The following is an 18,952-nucleotide window of genomic DNA, read 5'->3' on the forward strand; positions in this document are numbered from 1 at the left end:
AGCCCTTGGGTGTTGAATTCAGGAGATCTGTTAGTCTCAGATTCTTTGCTTTCTATTTAATGATCTGGAGTGTAAGCGTGAGCCAGGCGCTGAGAGAAATACACACTTCTCTTTTCATCTCTGTGAGAATTCCCGTTTGCCGTAAACCCATGAGAATTCTGTAATGTGTGTGCGGATATCTTGGGTCTCACTAACCAGACATACATTCTGCCATTTCTAACGTGGGCCTCAGTCTCCGATTCCTCCTGTCAGTTTTGGGAGGCATCTGACACTCGGAACATGCTCTTCGTTCACCCACTCACCCGGGGACCAGAGAGACTCGGCTTGTTGCTGTAAGTTACGCCTCATTCAATGTGTCACCTGCCCACATCACTGGTGCTATGGCCCAGTGCATGTGATCTAAACATGCATGACCCAGTGCCGCAAGGTGGGTTGGAGGGAATACCCAGTGGCCCTCCCAGCTTCTCCCAGGGGTGCACATTCCCTCCATCCCCAAGGCACACAGATTCGAAACACTGAGTAGGACACGAACATCCACTGCTGTCCTGGACCCCAGAATTTAATGAGATCCCCCACTTCACACGCACCTCTGTCTCTCTCCCAATATGCATCCCACGAGCCACACTTCTGTCCCCTCTCATGTCCTTTCCAGGCTGTGGCATTGCCCAGTCTTGACTGAACGTCCGTCCCCACCCTGTGCTACCCCCCACATGTCCTTGTGTGTGTTTTAATTGTTGTCATTGCTTGGTAATAATTTATTCAAGAAATAGCACTTCTTCCTGGGATTAGGTGTTTCAAAGAATTCTTTTTTGGGGGGGTGGGGTGGGGCTGCAACAAGTTCTTTTTTTTTTCTTTCTGTTCTCCATCTCGCAAAGGTATTAACTTGTTTCTTTAAATTCAAATGGACAGAATGATACGCTGGTTCTGGCATGTACACACAGGCAAACTTTTTCTCCCTCACAGTCAGTAAAATTTCACTAAACTTGTGTAAGGATCAAAGCCTGGGCCCCTCCCCCCGCAATAGTCCTGGGAGCCGTTGAGGGGGGGTTCTAGGGCAGTTGTGCACTGGCCTCTCTCTGGGTTGATTTCTGATACAGGAAGGGAAGTCGAGGCCCCAGGGGCCATGAGGACCCTCAGGGCCTGTGACCAGCAGTCCTTGGCCAGCGGGCCCTAGGAGGCTCAGTTGGCTGGGGGTTTTCCCACCTGGAGTGGAGGGCGCCCCGTAGCAGGCGAGGGGGTGCGTAGTGAGTCTGGGGCGGGGGCGCTGCAGCGGGGACAGCCCCCTGCCGGCAAGTGCGGGCCGCCCGGGTCGCCGCTGACCCCCATCTCCTAGACCGCGCTGGGCAGGGTGCCCCCCCCCCCCCCCCACGAGGGAGATGAGGAGCCCGAAGCCTGAGCCCAAGGCCACCGCTGGACCCAGACCCAAAGCCGCACGCCAGGGGCCCCCGCCCGCCCCGCCCTAGGGGCCGGGATCCCAGGCCGCCGTCCAGTCCTGCCGTCCCCGCCCCCGCCGCCAGAGCCCTGCGGACAGATGCCTCAGGACTGAGACCCCCGCGCCGGGGGTCCGCGCCCTCAGCCCAGGACTCGCGCGCCCTGCGCTCCCCGCCGCCCGCCCGCCGCTGCCCCCAGGAAAGACGGTCACGTGGCCTCGGTGTGCGCCTCGATGGGCGCCGGGGGCTGGGGTCCGCCCCGCGCGGGGAGACGGGCGCCGGGGGTCGCCCGCCGGGAGTCGCGGGCCCTGCTCCGGCCCCGCCAACTCACCTGGCGCCACGGAGCTCGGGCATCCGGCCGGAGGCCCCACAGGAACCGCTGCGCGGGCAGCGCCACCTCCTGCGGCTCCGCAGCCAAGGGCCGGGCCCTGAGGGGCGGGCAGGGAACCCTCGGGACAGGGGGACACGGCCTGAGCGAGGCGCTGTTGGGTGCTGGTGGGCGGGACCCCCCGCGCCAGGCAGGGCCCCGCACCTGTGCAGTTCGCACGGCGGCCAGCAGAGGGCGCAGCGAGCCGCTCACCGGCCTGCTGGGGCTGCTGGTCGGTCCCTCACTGGGCAGGACCCGGTGATGGCCAGGGGAACCCAAGGACCCCCTGAGACCGCTCCCAGGAGCCGGGGTGGGGCGGGGGGGGGGGAACATGCCCTTGCAAGGCCAGCTGGCAGTGCAGGGGAGATGACACCAGGGCGCCCTCGTTCCCCCGCCCCCAGCTTCCCGGGAGGGTCCCTCCAAGGGAGCCGAGGCAGCGCTGTGCCCCTGCTCTGCTGGGGGTCTGGGGGGTCTGTACAGCCCCCGGGAAGCGCTGAGTCTCGGAAGCCTGTGCCCTGGCTCCGTGGGGCACCCCCGGCGCCCCTAGCGGTATGGAGGGAGATGAGGGGGTGTGATGTCACTATTTTCACATGACTGCGGCGTCACGTGGCGGCGGGCCCCAGTGGAGCCAAGGCCACGCACCTGTGGTCAGGCGGGTGAACTTGAACGTGCTGCGCGAGTTCCTGGACATGTGCGCGGGCGGCAAGCTGACAGCCGGGGCGGGTGGCGGCCTCTGGGTCTGGGGGCGCCACCCAGAGTCGGCAGCCCCGAGAGAGGGGGCGTTGCGCTCCCCGCCCCTGTGGCCTGGCTCTGGGAAGGAAAATGGGAGTGACCTGAGTCCTTCTCAGCAGGACGATTACAGCCACGCATCCAGGCACTCCCCGCTGTCCCCGTGTGCGGGGTGGCGCTGCATGCTACCCTGGGTACCACTTCTCGCAGCTGCCTGTTCCTCCACGGTTCGTCCAATCAGTTACGCCAAATTGGGAAAAAGGACCCTGGTGTCGCACAGGCGAAATGCTCACAGGCCGCTTGGCATTCATCCTGGCCCCCAGTGACACCATCCTTGCCTAGGTAGAGGCGAAGGTCAGCTGGAGGCCTGACTCTCTCAGGGGCACCTGACACTGTCCCAGCTTTCCAAATACTCTCTCAGAATTAAGATACCTATGGGATACCTACACGAGAGGTTTTCATTTGATTGATGCTGGATTATATGACGCCTGTTACATGCTGGGTTGAACGGTTTCTTTGGCAGTTCACCCACGGGGTTCATGACCCCAGTCTGACCCCAGGACACTGCATACACACTCTTTGTGGATGACAGTGAATGTGCTTCCGTGGCCAGTAGCGCCCCTTGCCCTGACGCTGTTTTTCTTCAGGCCACAAAATAGGAGTGTGGTTAGCTATTGCTAACGGCAAGTTTTGTTTGTCCAGAGTTTGCAAATGACTGTTGTTTGCTGTTGGCCGTTATTGAAATCCCTTTTACTAAAAGAACGGGATGCTTCTCTCTCCCGCAGGCAATAGTTTGAGATGAGTATCTCACAGGACCATTTGGCTTGATTGCACAGTACTCACTTCTAAAGGTAAAAAGGTTTTGGTTATTATTATTTTTTTGAAACTGTCATTCTGGACTCTAACAAGAGTAATATGATGTTCCACTTCTGGAGTAAGTGGTGTGCAGAGCTGTCTGGTTTTTAGAATCACTGACGCTGTTATGAGTGGTAAATGTTTTATCTTCTGTGGACCTTTTGTTTATTTATTTGAAGTAAAAAAAACATTTTATTTGGTGACCTTTAGGAAGAGGATGAGCGGAGAGAGAGTAACATTTCAGGAGAGACCGTGGGCTTCTCCAAAGACAGAGAGAGCCCCTACACACATCCCAACATTAGAAAGGAAAGCACAAAAGTCCCCATCTCAAGGAGAGCTGCGGGCACCGCATTTGCTCGGCTACATGGGCACAAGCAGCTCAGGGGCTCGGGCAGCATAGGAGCCTTCAGTGGACCTTTCAAGGGTGGGTGTGCACCCCCCTCTTCTCCTTCACGGAGCGGCATGTCTTCTGATTGTTACTTCATGTAGCTCAAAGTTTTTCAGATACAGGATTGGTTACTTCAGCCTGAATTTATACACCTGGCTTTGGGGAATCTAAATTTTTATCCTAAAGTGGTTTTGAATTTTATTTGGGGGCTCGTGCCAGGCAGTGCTCAGGACTTACTCCTGGCTTTGCACTTAGGATCACTCCTGGCAGTGCTCAGTGGACAGTATGGGGTGCTGGGGATAGAACCCCGGGTCAGCTGAATGCAAAGCAAGCACCTTCACCACTCTACTTTCTCCCTAGCCCCAGGTCTCCTGAGCACTGCCCCTGGGCACCTCCTGGTGGTGAGTCTTAGCAGTTCGATGAGGCTTGGCGCTGTGGTGGCAGGGATATCCCAGGCCACTCCAGTGGCCTCTCTTGGGATGCACATGGCAATGCTTGAGACCCTTGTGGTGCCAGGGGGCGAAGTTGGCAGTCATGTGTCAGGCATGTACCGTAACCCCTGCATTCTCTGACTCAACACTAAAGTCTACTGTGCTTTGGAGTGGGAGTGTTAGAACACCTGAGTTTTTGTTGTTGGTCTGTTTTGTTTGGGCCACCCCTGGCAGTGCTCAGACTTACCCCTAGCTCTGCACTCAGGAATGACTCTTGGTGGTGTTTGGGGACGGTGTGGGAGGCCGGCAATCCAACCCGGGTTGGCTGCCTGCAGTGATGTCCGCGTTTGGGTCGGCTGCTAAGCTTTAGGGGTTCTGTTCACCATTTGTATGTGTGCTTTCCTAGGAACATGAGGTGGAGAAAATGTTCACACTCAAAGGAAGCCGCTTGTAAGCAGCGGATGTCAAGAATATCATTTTTTTCGTCAGACCCCGGCTAGAACTGATGGATATAATTGCTGAAAATGTGCTTAGGTATCTCAGAACTGATGCATGGTCCATACGGAATCATTCCTCTAGTGGTTTTAGTGCTCATCAGGACACCTTTGCTTGCCAGCGCTCTAGGAAGTGGATCTTTGGACAGATGTGAGAGTGTGTCGGAGGAGAATGGGGGGTCAGGAGTAGGATACTCTGCAGCCAGACAAGGATAGATCCTCGGAACCCAGTGTGGTCCCCAAGTTTTCCAGGAGTGACTTCTGAGTGCATAGCCAGGAGTTATCCCTGAGCACCTGCAGGTGTGGCCCAAAAACTATAAATAGAGAATGGGAAACTTTGTGCATTGGGGCTTGGGGAGGCAGGGCAAACCACAGAAACCCACTCTCTCAGGACAGTAGGAAGCTCCGGCCTGTCTCAGTAGAAGGACCCAGATTTTTTTATAAAAAGAAAAACAGCTAGTGGTTCTTTTTCAAGTACTGAATACCATATGCTCAAATTTCATAAGCAACGTCAGGAGAAGCTGATTAAAATTTAATGCTGCAGCATTTATGGAGGAAGTGCACCAGCCCAGTCTGCATTACGTTTGATCGACGTGGCCCCTACGAACGGACTTAAAAGCATGCGGGGTATTTGCGCAAGATCGGGCACAGTGTGAAGCAACCATTTATTTTCCTAGAGACATCGCTTGATTAAATAGAAACATTTTTTTTTCGGCAAGAAACAGATGTCCATTGCAATAACCCTGAGAGGTTTTTGGGTTTTTTTTTCTCTTTTTGGGTGACACCCGGCAATGCACAGGGGTTACTCCTGGCTCTGTACTCAGGAATTACCTGCGGTGGTGCTCAGGGGACCATATAGGATGCTGGGAACTGGGAATCGAATCCGAGTCAGCCGCGTGCAAGGCAAACGCCCTACCCGCTGCGCTGTTGCTCCAGCCCCAACCCTGAGAGTTTTCATGTCCCATCAATGGCCCAAGAGAAGCAGCACTGGCCCTTGGCAGAGCACAGGTCAGCGGTTTCCAGAAAAAGCATCACATCAAGAGAGCAGGAAAACTCGAAACTTGGGCCGAGTCAGTAGTGGGGGGTTAGCTGATAAGCGTCTCTTTAGAGCCCACTGTGTGTCAGGCACAGGTGGGGCCCTGGGGAACAGTCCTCGCGTCGGGGCCTCGGGACAACGCACGGTCCTTCTCTTGCAGTGAAGACAGACGTGGCCCCACAAGAGATTTCCACATTTTGTTTGTGCCCCGGCGTAGCCTGCTGTGTGAGCAGCGGCTTAAGGACCTGGGCGTCCTGGGCTCCTTCATCCGTAGGGAGGAGTACAGCCTGGACCTCATTCCCTTCGACGGGGACCTTCTCTCCATGGAGTCGGAGGGCGCCTTCAGAGTAAGTTCAGTGTTTGCCCTTTGAACTTGACACACGTTTCTGCCTCGTTTGTGATGGTGACACTCACACTGGCATTTTAGTGATTCCTGGAAGTGTCCAGTTTCTTCCTTTTGGGGAGAGATGGGAGTTGGTCCACACCCAGCAGTGCTCAAGGTTTACTCCTGGTTCTGTGCTCAAGGATCACTCCTGTGCATGCTCGGGGACCATATGTGGTGCTGGGGCTAGAACCCAGATTGGCTGCGTGCAAGACCAGCGCCTTCCCCTGTGCTGTCTCTCCGGCCGCTGCTCCTCTTGCTTATGGAGAACCTCCTGTTCCAACAAATTGGCTTAAAATTGTTGTTGCCCTTACTGAATTCTCAAAAATCAATTGTCCTTAAATGTGTTGATTTCTGGTGTTTCTCTGCTGCTGTTCGATGTTTGTCCTTGTGCCCGTCCCACCCTGACTTGACTGTGGCTGTGGAGGAAGCTTTGAGAGTGGAAGGCAGGGCCGCTCCAGCCAGAAAGAGTCAAGTCTGTCACTGCGTTTTTCCAGTTAGCCCTTTGTGAGTGATTTTGTTTCCATGACTCGCCTTTCCCCTTGATTGAGTCTTGGCAAGACCTGAAGACTTTTATCTTACATTTTCATTTTCTAGAAATAAAATTGCTTACATTTTTCATTCAAACTCTTGAGGTTCTGCAGTGTGTCCTCAGGGCTGGGTGCAGGGTGTGCGGGAAATTCTGTTTCTCCCACACGCCCGTCCCAGCCCGTTTCCTACTGGTTATTTTCAGCACATATTTATTTGTGATTTATTTGAGATCTCCAAGCCTGCACGGTTTGGGACTGGACCTGTCAGTAGCTAGACAGTTACACCCTCCAACTGCCGTGTAACCCCAACAACGGCCAGGATCCAGAGATTATCACAACAAGCTCCCGGGAGCACGCGGCCGCGAACATTATTTACTTTTCTCTAAGTTTTCAGGGTACCTTAAATATCCAACCCACACGGCAGAGCCTGGCAAGCTATCCGTGGTCTATGCCTAATAGACCAAATTGATATGCCAAATCCAGTAATAAATGGATCTCATTTCCCTAACCCTGACTATGCAGAGTCGAAAAGGATATGGAAGGAGAGGCTGATAAAACACCAAGGCAGTGTGGACAGCAGGTATGAGCCGGGGGTGTGGGGGCGACTAAAACCTCATGGGAAGGGGGGCGTTCCGGTCCGTCCTTCACGCCCTACCGAGGTCACCAGTTGCCCCCCACGAGCGGCTCTCCAGCACGGCCACAGCCCCAGAAGCACAAGGGCTTAATGCAGAACCCAGCAGCTTGGAGCAGAAAAGTGAAAGGACTATGCGTTAATCCAGGCAATCATTTCTGCCCAGAGGGGAAAGGGTGTTGCTCCCTTCCGCCCTCCTCCCTCTGGAAAGAAAGATGGCGGCCACATGGGAGCCTTGTGGACAGCAGGTATGAGCCGGGGGTGTGGGGGCGACTAAAACCTCATGGGAAGGGGGGCGTTCCAGTCCGTCCTTCACGCCCTACCGAGGTCACCAGTTGCCCCCCACGAGTGGCTCTCCAGCACGGCCACGGCCCCAGAAGCACAAGGACTTAATGCAGAACCCAGCAGCTTGGAGCAGAAAAGTGAACGGACTATGCGTTGATCCAGCCCATCAAGTCTGCCGGAGGGGAAAGGGTGTTGCCCCATTCGCCCTCTCCTCTCTGGAAAGAAAGATGGCGGCCACATGGGAGCCTTGTGGACAGCAGGTATGAGCCGGGAGTGTGGGGGCGACTAAAACCTCATGGGAAGGGGGGCGTTTCGGTCCGCCCTTCATGCCCTACCGAGGCCACCAGTTGCCCCCACGAGCGGCTCTCCAGCACGGCCACAGCCCCAGAAGCACAATGACCTAATGCAGAACCCAGCAGCTTGGAGCAGAAAAGTGAAAGGACTATGCGTTAATCCAGGCAATCATTTCTGCCCAGAGGGGAAAGGGTGTTGCTCCCTTCCGCCCTCCTCCCTCTGGAAAGAAAGATGGCGGCCACATGGGAGCCTTGTGGACAGCAGGTATGAGCCGGGGGTGTGGCGGCGACTAAAACCTCATGGGAAGGGGGGCGTTCTGGTCCGTCCTTCACGCCCTACCGAGGTCACCAGTTGCCCCCCGCGAGTGGCTCTCCAGCACGGCCACGGCCCCAGAAGCACAAGGACTTAATGCAGAACCCAGCAGCTTGATGCAGAAAAGTGAACGGACTATGCATTGATCCAGGTCATCAAGTCTGCCGGAGGGGAAAGGGTGTTGCCCCATTCGCCCTCTCCTCTCTGGAAAGAAAGATGGCGGCCACATGGGAGCCTTGTGGACAGCAGGTATGAGCCGGGAGTGTGGGGGCGACTAAAACCTCAGGGGAAGGGGGGCGTTTCGCTCCGCCCTTCACGCCCTACCGAGGCCACCGGTTGCCCCCCGCGAGCGGCTCTCCAGCACGGCCAGGACTCCAGAACACAGAAACCAATTTCTTAACTATCTGACTTTCAGTAGAAATACTTCCAGGGTCAATAGGTAAAAGAGCAGAAATCCAAAACCAACATTTAATTCTTGAACCCAGCCGTAGAAAGCTAATCACTTCACAATGCTTTTTCAGCATGTCTGATTTGGGGGGGGGTAAACTCTAAATAATAGTGGTGAATCTTTTATTGAAACAATGAATCTAATCAAAGCAGATAGAGTGTTAACTAGAATGCATCTGCCTCACAGGGACGGGGAGGGGTGGGGGGTGGGGTTTTATTGGGGTTCTTCATGGTAAAAATAAGTATTGGTAAAGGGAAATGTGTTTGATATTTGCATGACTGAGACATAAACCTGAAAGCTTTGTAACCTTTCCCACAGTGATTCAATAAAAAAAAAAAAACACCAAGGCAGACATAGGCTGCCAAAACGCAGAAAAACAAAAATGATTGTCTGTACTTTTAATGCTCGTACGCTGGCATCTACTGCATCCATTGAAGACCTTATGGTACAAGCGCGAAAGATCAAGTACGACATCATTGGTCTGACCGAAACGAGAAGACATCAATCCCATCATGCTGTTTTCGACACCGGAGAAGAACTGTTGCTTGGAACATGTGATAAAAGAGGCATCGATGGTGTTGGTATCCTTGTCAATACAAACTTAGTCATGAGCATTGATTCATTCGAATGCCTAACAACCCGAATCGGACGATTACACTTGAATAAATGTGGCTCACTACCGGAAGTTTCTATCTTTGTTGTCTATGCACCAACATCCAGTTATGGTGAAAGAGAAACTGAGAAATTCTACAGGGAGCTGGAGAAGTTCTATAAAGAAAATCACACCTTCTACAAGATCATTGTCGGTGATTTTAATGGCAAGATAGGACCAAGAAGATCAGTCGATGAACTGCACATCGGAACCCATGGCCTGGAATGGAACGAACAGGGTGACAGACTGTCTGAGTTCATCATGTCAACCAAAACCTTCCATGGTAACTCACAATTCCAAAAGGCTGAATCTAAAGGTTGGACATGGGAGTCTCCCGATGGACGGTTCCACAATGAAATAGACCACATCATATTCAATCGGCGGTTTTGCCTAACCGATGTTGCTGTTGTCCCAAAATTCCAAACGGGATCAGACCACCGTCTTCTTCGTGCAAAATTCTACCTCACAGAATGAGGAGAAAAGAATGCAAGGTTTAAGAAGAGGACTCCCAGAACAACCACCAACTGGGAGCTCTTTGGCTCTATTGCGGCAACATGGGAAGATGCCGTCATTGACAACATTGATGAGGAATACCATCGAATGATTCAGCACCTCCATGATTGTGCAAGGAATGCCAAGAGATAGATAACCACAAAAAAACCATCTTTCTTCGAACACTCTTGAACTTATTCGCCAACGTGGCTTGGCACATGCCTCAGGCAACCACAAGCGAACATCCGAACTGGCAAAACAGTGCAGAGAAGCCATCAAGGATGACCTCAAAAACAGGAGAGCTGCAATACTGGTAGATGCAGCAGAAGCTGGGAAAAACATTCGTAATGCCCGCCTGTCCTTCACCAACTACAAAACCAAGATGACTGCCCTCCGACATCATGATGGATCTATCACATCTTCCAGAAGGGCAATGGAGAAGATTATTCATGACTTCTACTCAGATCTCTTTAATAGCCACATCCACTTGCCCACATAGCACATACCACATGATGGATATGTCGTTCCCAATGTTCTCCCTTCCGAAATCCAACATGCCATCTCATCGGTAAAGAAACAAAGAGCACCTGGCCCAGACAAGATCAGACCTGAACAACTGAAGAACTTACCATCAGTACTCATCAATACATTGGCTCGACTTTTCACACGCTACCTGTCTGAATGCAAGGTTCCATCCCAATGGAAAACCAGCAGGACTGTACTACTATACAAGAAAGGAGACACCCACGACATTGGCAACTATCGCCCAATCTGCCTATTGTCTGTCATCTACAAACTATTCACTCGAGTCATCCTGAATAGGATTAGCAGAACGCTAGATGAAGGACAACCATGTGAACAAGCTGGATTCCGAAAAGGATTCAGTACCATCGACCATATCCACACAATAACCAAGCTCATTGAGGTATCTCGGGAGTTCAAGATGCCGCTCTGTCTAACGTTCATTGATTTAAAGAAGGCCTTTGATTCTGTTGAGACGGAAGCGGTCATGGAATCCCTAGCCAATCAGGGCGTACAAACTCAATACATCAGGATCCTTCGTGAGCTCTATTGCGGATTCACTACCAAAATCTCACCATTCTACAAAGAAGTAATCATCCATATCAAGAGAGGGGTTCGGCAGGGTGATATCATTTCACCAAAACTCTTCAGTGCCACCCTCGAGAACATCATGCGACGATGGAATGGGAAAACATGGGAGTGAAGATAGATGGTCGGCAACTACACCACCTCTGCTTTGCTGATGACATCGTTCTAATAACACCAAACATCAGCCAAGCGGCACAAATGCTGAACGAATTTGACCGTGAATGTGGAAAGGTCGGACTACAGCTGAATCTTACGAAGACAATGTTTATGAGAAACAGCCTTGTTCCTGGCGCTCCATTCGCTCTCAATGGAACCACCATCTCCGAATGCAACGGTTATATATACCTAGGTCGAGAAAACAACATGATGAATGACCTGGCACCTGAGTTGCGCAGGAGGAAGAGAGCGGCTTGGAATGCCTTCAAGAGCATTGAAGAAATAACTAAAAGGACAAAGAACCTCCAGCTACGAGCACATCTCTTTGATTCCACTATTCTTCCTGCATTAACATATGCCTCAGAGACCTGGACCCTACGAAAACAGGATGAGAACGCTATTCGGGTCTCTCAAAGAGGAATCGAAAGAACTATGCTTGGAATATCACGATTCACTCAAATGAGAGATAGAATCCGGAGTTCTGATCTTCGTCAACGCTCAAGAATCAGGGACGCTGTCTCATTTGCCAAGACATCAAAAATCAGATGGGCTGGACATGTAATGAGGTTTACAGACAACCGCTGGACTAGAGCCATTACTGATTGGATTCCACGAGACATCAAAAGATCACGTGGACGCCCACCTATAAGATGGTCAGACTTCTTCGTCAAGACCCTAAATGATCGGTTTAAGGCTCTGCATGTTGCTAGAACGAACAGATACCATTGGGCTATGCTAGCACGCAACCGGGATGAATGGAGACATTACTGGCACCCGCTCGAATAAATCGATGAATAACGGGGATTAAGTGATTAAGTGATAAGTGATTTATTTGTTTGCTTTGCTTTGGTTTTTGCTTGGGGCCTCACCTGATGATGCTCAGGGGTTACTCTTGGGGGTCCTCAGGGGTCCATATTTGACTCTTTGATGCCAGGGAATCACCTTCCCACTATACTATCTATCTGGCTCCCGGAGTTTTTCTTTTTTAAATATTGTCTTTTTCTGAAAGGTTGTGTTTTGTTTGCAAATATGATTTTATATGTTTTGTTTACTATCTTTATGACAGGGAGCACTTCTGAAAAATTTCTCTTTCAAAGTGTCAGGTTGGCTCTTAGGGGTGCCCGGGCCAGAACTCTGGCTCTTTCTTCTGTGGGGTGAGGTTTCTCCATGCTGAATCCCTTAAGATAATCTGTAGACCCAAAAGCATTGATTTATTTGAGTTTTCACCCAGATGTTTTTCCTATGGCACATTCTTCACTGGAAATAGGGAAAATTGGGCATGGCTGGAGTTCTGGCAGGCCGAGTGGGGACCCCCCCCCCCAAGTGTGTAACCACCACCTAGAGTGTGCGACCCTCAGCCTCAGCAAGAAAGGGAGGGAAAGGGAAAATAAATACCGGAATGAAGGGGAAGATGCAAGGGGGAAACACATCAGCTTGATAATGTCTTCTAAAAACGGCGTACTGGACCAGAGAGATAGTAATGTGGGTAGGGCACTTGCCTTGTCCCTTGCAGACCCGGGTTTGTTCCCTGGCACCCCATACGGTTCCCTAAGCCCCGCCAGGTGTGACCCTCAGTGCCAAGCCAGGGAGTCAGCCGGAACCCGTGCACGGCCCCAAAGCTCCCAGTGCCTGTCTGCGCCCTCTGCGCCCTCTATCATTGGAAGCTTGTGCAGGTGTGTTTGAGACGCGACCACGTTTCCCTGCATTCCTTGGGCATGTGAGTTGATTTGTGGTACTGCTGCTGCTGGTCTCAAGACACGACCTTTCGAGAACGCAGGTGCATCACCAGATTTCTGGTGGAAGCCAGCCTTTCCTCGCCCGCCCAGCAATGCTTGCCCCCAGTAGAGCTGCTGCCTTGAGGCCTCGGTGCTGACTCACAGAGCCTGTGCCCACGCGCCTGGCCCTCTCCCACAGGAGTGCTGCCTGGACAGCGACGAGATGGGCCTGTACCACGCGACCAAGGGCCTGATGAAGCTGCTGGCCTGTACGGGACCATCCCCTAGATCTTCGGCAAGGGCGAGTGCGCCAGGGTGAGCCGGGGCGGGGAGGGAGGCCTCTCTCCTGCGGGTGGGGTTTGGGGCTCCACCTCGCAGTGCTCTTGGCTCTGTGCTCGGGCCACCAAAATGAGTCTGTCTGCGTGCAAGGCGTGACCCCTGGCCCCTCTGCTGTCTCCCAGCCCTCTTTCCTTTTCTCTTTTCTGTTCTTTATCTTTTCTTTTCCATCCCTACTCTCCCTCCCTCTCTCGCCCTCTCCCTCCTCCCGCCCTCTCCATACCCTGCAGTGCTCGGGGCTCACTCCTGGCAGGGTTTGAGGGATCGTACGTGGTGCCAGGAATTGAACCTGTGTCAGCCACCTGCAAGGCAAGCATCCTACCTACCATACTGTCTCGGGCCTGTCTTGTTTTATTTTATTGTTCCATTTTTTTCCGCCTTATTTTTAAATTTTGGATTGCCGGGCTCTTTTTAGCTTCATTTTAAAATCTGCCCATTGCTAAAAAGGCTCTCCCTGATTCTGTACTTTGTTCCCAGCAAGTGGCCAATATGATGATGAGGATGAAGAGAGAGTTTACAGAAAGTCAGAATTCAATATTTCCTGTTTTTGATAACCTCTTGTTGCTTGATTGAAATGTGGATTCATTAACGCCCCTTGCGACTCAGCTGACATACGAAGGATTCATCGATGAAATTTATGGCTTCCAGAACAGTAAGTGAAGCGACATCATTTACTAATAGGTTAGCTGAGTAAAATCAATCTCAAAAGTGTCTGTTTTTAAAGGTGCGGCCTTTGTGTATAAGTCAGAATACTTGAAAATGTCAGGCACTGACTTTCAGCCCAAGGTTAAAGCGAGCTCGAGCCAGGACACCATCGGGGAAACTGAGGCGAAGGCCTTGTGCAGAGGGCCATGCGGTGTGCAGCCCCGCTGCTCAGGCCGCCCAGGGAGGCGTGAGGAATAGAGCGTTTCTGAGGGGTGCCTGGGTCTGAGGTCAGGGGGCTTTGGCCCCGGGTGTTAGATTCTGTAGCATTTCAGATCTGAGTGGGGGCTAGGAAAGCTCACGGGGCTAGTGCCAGGCGCACAGCCAGCGCTCGGTTCCATCCGCGCTCCTGCCTCGTCCAGTGAGCACTGAGCCGGGAGTATCTCCTGCTGGGATACAGTCTGAGAAGTTTCCCACAGTCTGATTCGTGTCTTTTCTTCATAATACGGAGCCCCAGGCCGCAAGAGGGGTAACTCCGGCGACTTCAGGAGTGGCCCTGGCCGGGGGCTGGGGAAACAGCCCTGGGGATAGAGCCCCGGTCTGGAAGGACGGGGATGCAGCTAACTGCATGGGGTCTCTCTGGGGACACAGAGCCCTGCAGCTGCTGAGTGTTGGCCAAGTCCAGACAGTGCTGTCTGTCCAGTGTGCCAAGCTGGTTATCGCAGAGTGGATTGCGATGGTGTGTGTGTGCGTGTGTGTGTTCGTGTGTGTTAGTGTGTATGTCACTGCAGTGGTGAATGCGTGGCTCAGTGACAGCGGCCACGGAAGCAGAACAGGACCACACATGGAGGCATTTCCACACAACAAAGCGTTTTCCTGCTCTTTCATGATTATGGGGGTGTTTCCGGTTTTTTTTTTTAATTTATTTATTGAATCACTGTGGGAAAGGTTACAAAGCTTTCAGGTTTATGTCTCAGTCATGCAAATATCAAACACATTTCCCTTTACCAATACTTATTTTTTACCCTGAAGAACCCCAATAAAACCCCACCCCCCACCCCTCCCCGTCCCTGTGAGGCAGATGAATTCTAGTTAACACTCTATCTGCTTTGATTATATTCATTGTTTCAATAAGATTCACCACTATTATTTAGAGTTTACCCCCCCCCCCAAATCAGACATGCTGAAAAAGCATTGTGAAGTGATTTGCTTTCTACAGCTGGGTTCAAGAATTAAATGTTGGTTTTGGATTTCTGCTATTTTACCTATTGACCCTGGAAGTATTTCTACTGAAAGTCAGATAGTTAAGAAATTGGTTTCTGTGTTCTGGAGTCGTGGCCGTGCTGGAGAGCCGCTCGTGGGGGGCAACTGGTGACCTCGGTAGGGCGTGAAGGACGGACCGGAACGCCCCCCTTCCCATGAGGTTTTAGTCGCCCCCACACCCCCGGCTCATACCTGCTGTCCACAAGGCTCCCATGTGGCCGCCATCTTTCTTTCCAGAGGGAGGAGGGTGGAAGGGAGCAACACCCTTTCCCCTCTGGGCAGAAATGATTGCCTGGATTAACACATAGTCCTTTCACTTTTCTGCTCCAAGCTGCTGGGTTCTGCATTAAGCCCTTGTGCTTCTGGGGCTGTGGCCGTGCTGGAGAGCCGCTCGTGGGGGGCAACTGGTGACTTCCGTAGGGCGTGAAGGACGGACCGGAACGCCCCCCTTCCCATGAGGTTTTAGTCGCCCCCACACTCCCGGCTCATACTTGTTGTCCACAAGGCTCCCATGTGGCCGCCATCTTTCTTTCCAGAGAGGAGAGGGCGAATGGGGCAACACCCTTTCCCCTCCGGCAGACTTGATGGCCTGAATCAACGCATAGTCCGTTCACTTTTCTGCTCCAAGCTGCTGGGTTCTGCATTAAGTCCTTGTGCTTCTGGGGCTGTGGCTGTGCTGGAGAGCCGCTCATGGGGGGCAACTGGTGACCTCGGTAGGGCGTGAAGGACGGACCGGAACGCCCCCCTTCCCATGAGGTTTTAGTCGCCCCCACACCCCCGGCTCATACCTGCTGTCCACAAGGCTCCCATGCGGCCGCCATCCTTCTTTCCAGAGAAGAGAGGGCGAATGGGGCAACACCCTTTCCCCTCTGGGCAGAGATGATGGCCTGGGTTAACTCATCGTCCGTTCACTTTTCTGCTCTAAGCTGCTGGGTTCTGCATTAAGTCCTTGTGTTTCTGGGGCTGTGGCCGTGCTCCAAACTTAACTCTGATTTTCAGGGAGAAAGATTGGGTGGTTTACTTCTCATTGATCAGTTTGTATATAGAGAGATGTCGCGCGGCCGCTTATGCGGCCGCGCAGTTTTGAGAAAAAGTCCTCGTTCCCGCATACTCGAGCTGTGTTTGTAGAGGCTTCTGGTCACGGGGGTTCCATCTGGGGGAGGCGGGATGCGGCGCCTACTCCATCTGGAACTTGCCGGTGATCTCGGCTCTTTTTGGAACCTGTTTTTTCTTTTTTTTTTTTCCTCCGGGATCCCGCACCCTCCATGTGTTCCTTCTCTTATGCTGAACGCTTCAAAGATGGCGCTGGGGGGCGGGCTGTGGGCGTGACTTCCGGAATCAGAGGTTACCTGGGAGGTGTAGTCCAGCAGATTTGAGAAAAAGTCCTCGTTCCCGCATACTCGAGCTGTGTTTGTAGAGGCTTCTGGTCACCGGGGTTCCATCTGGGGGAGGCGGGATGCGGCGCCTACTCCATCTGGAACTTGCCGGTGATCACGGCTCTTTTTGGAACCTGTTTTTTCTTTTTTTTTTTCCTCCGGGATCCCGCACCCTCCATGTGTTCCTTCTCCTATGCTGAACGCTTCCTCCGGTTTGTTTTTTACCAGTTGTTCCAAAGGATAACTTCTTAAGTTGCTTCCTTTTGTGGGGACAGTCGTAATCAGTGCCCAAGGGACTGTGGGGCTGATCTCGGTGATATTCTGCTCTGTGGGGCCAGTCCGTTGCCCTGGGGCCACCGGGGCTGTGCCTGGCAGCGGCTGGGGGTGATGCCACACACACAGTCCCTCCCCAGAATCCTGCTCCGAGCTTTCACTGGCACAGGAGCACCCCGTGCGAGGGGTCCCCACCTCCTGGTGCTTCTGCAAGTCCCTCGAGGGATCTGGCAGAGGTGCTGGGGTGGCTGGTGCGGAGGTGTGAGAGATGGGGCTTGTAGGGTGCCTCCGGGGGGAAGGCGTTTTGGGAGCTCACAGTCTCTTCACATCACACACTTACTTCTGATGAAACATTTAATTAAGGGAGAGGGCTGGAGTGATAGTACAGCGGGTAGGGCATTTTCCTTGCACGCGGCTCAGCCCGGGTTCGATTCCCAGCATCCCATAGTGTCCCCTGAGCACCACCAGGAGTAATTCCTGAGTGCAGAGCCACTAGTGACTCCTGTGCATTGCTGGGTGTGACCCCCCAAAAAAGAAAAATTTAAGAGAAATCTGAAAAACAAGGAGAAATTGGGCTTCCCCATAACCCCCCAGCTCTGCGCCCGTGGCTGGACCGAGAGCGATGGCAGGTCCGTGCAGGAGCTGCGTGCAGGCTGCCTGGGCCAGCAGCTGCCCCTCTGCTTTGAGCTGGAATGCGAGGTCTGGCCGACCTCGTGTATCTCAGCATGTGCTCAGGCCCCGGGTCCCGCGGCCACCGTGGCGTGCTGTCTCCAGACGCTGGTGCCCGGGCTGTTCTGAGGGGCTTAGGATTTGGAAAGCATCCGAGAAGTATTTTTCTTCCGTCGTTCACTTTCTCTCCCACATTCTCCGATGCAGGAGTTCTTGTTGCTTTATGATTCTCAGCACCCACCCCACAGTGCTCAGGGCCCACACGGGGCAGTGCTCAGAGGAACAGACAGCTGGATTTGAGCGTGAGCTGCCCCCGATGACCCGTCTCTCTGGACCCACAGCAGTGGAGCTGATTGTGTGTAGACACGTCGGGATTTGTGTTGAAAGTGGAGGAGATGATTTTTTGAAAGGAACCAACTTGGAGCTAGAGGCAGTGCAGCAGTTAGGGTGAGTTTGGTCCCCAGGACCGCATATGGTTCCCCCAGTCACTGCCAAGAATTAGCCCAGAGCACAGAGCCAGGAATAAGCCTTGAGCACTGACAGGTTTGGCCCCAAAATCAGAGAAAGGAAACAGAAAGGAAAGAAGCCGTCAGAGCTGTCTCCGGCCTCAAGCAAACTTCCATGCTGAAATGATTCCTGGGATCTTGTTTTTGTTTTTGTTTTTGTTTTTCTTTTGACTTTTCTTTTTCTTTTTCGTAGAGTATCTTGCCTGCATGGCAAAGTCTGGCAAGCTACCCGTGACGTGTTCTATATGGCAAACACAGTAACAAGTCTCAAAATGGAGACGTTACTGAGCCCGCTTGAGCAAAATCGATGAACAATGGGAGGACAGTGACAGGGGTCACACTTGGCAATGCACAGGGGTTACTCCTGGTGCTGCACTCAGGAGTTACTCCTGGCGGTGCTCAGGGGGCCATATGGGATGCTGGGACTCGAACCTGGGTCTGCCCCGTGCAAGGCAATCACCTTCCCTGCTGTGCTATCACTCCAGCCCCATCCTGGGCTCCTCTTGTCTTGTTGAAATGGCGGTATAGATGGCATGCACTTGCACGCGCCAGCAGGACAGACCTGCAGTTAGGCCGCCCTGGGGCATGTTTCCTCGGGTGGCCCCATCCTGAGTTCAGTTCGGGCTGGCAGTGGCAGGAGGCGTCCCGCGGGCCAGGCCAGGGAAGCCGTGCGTGAAAAGCGTGAGCGTCCTACGCTCGTGCGCATCTAGTGACTCAAAGCCCAGTGCTCTCCCCTGACAGGAAGTCTCTGGAGTCTCACTTGGGTGTCCCCTCCCGTGCAGGTCATGTAAAGCTGCCACCTGAGAAATTCGCCCTGAAGAGGCAGGGTGACGGGCAGGACCTGCCCACAGAGTCCAAGAAGCTGCCGCTGAACTCAGCCGAGGAGCTCTACGCTGAGATCCAAGACCGCAACTTCAACGCCGTGGGCGCCGTGCTCAGCAAGAAGGCCAAGGTGATCTTGGCCGCCTTTGAGGTGACTGGGGCCTGGCGCCAGGCGGCAGGCGGGCTGTGGGCGCCCGGGGAAAGGTGGTGCCAGGCCCTCTTCTGGTGTCAGGTCCTTTGCCAGTCATCATCTGCATTCCCTGTCCCTCCCTCCTTCCTCCCAGCTGCTGGCGGTGGCGGCATCTCCACTAGCTCCTGCATCTACGGA

The 18,952-nt window shown here is 53.2% G+C and overlaps 1 pseudogene; it reads left to right on the forward strand.

Annotated features, from left to right (window-relative positions):
- Positions 1-2,387: 2,387 nt before the first annotated feature.
- The window catches only part of LOC130024587 (vacuolar protein sorting-associated protein 33A-like), a 31,725-nt pseudogene continuing 15,160 nt past the window's right edge, over positions 2,388-18,952 (forward strand).

The sequence above is a fragment of the Sorex fumeus genome, unplaced genomic scaffold, assembly GCF_029834395.1.
Source record: "Sorex fumeus unplaced genomic scaffold, SorFum_2.1 ptg000029l, whole genome shotgun sequence".
Classification (NCBI taxonomy): domain Eukaryota; kingdom Metazoa; phylum Chordata; class Mammalia; order Eulipotyphla; family Soricidae; genus Sorex; species Sorex fumeus.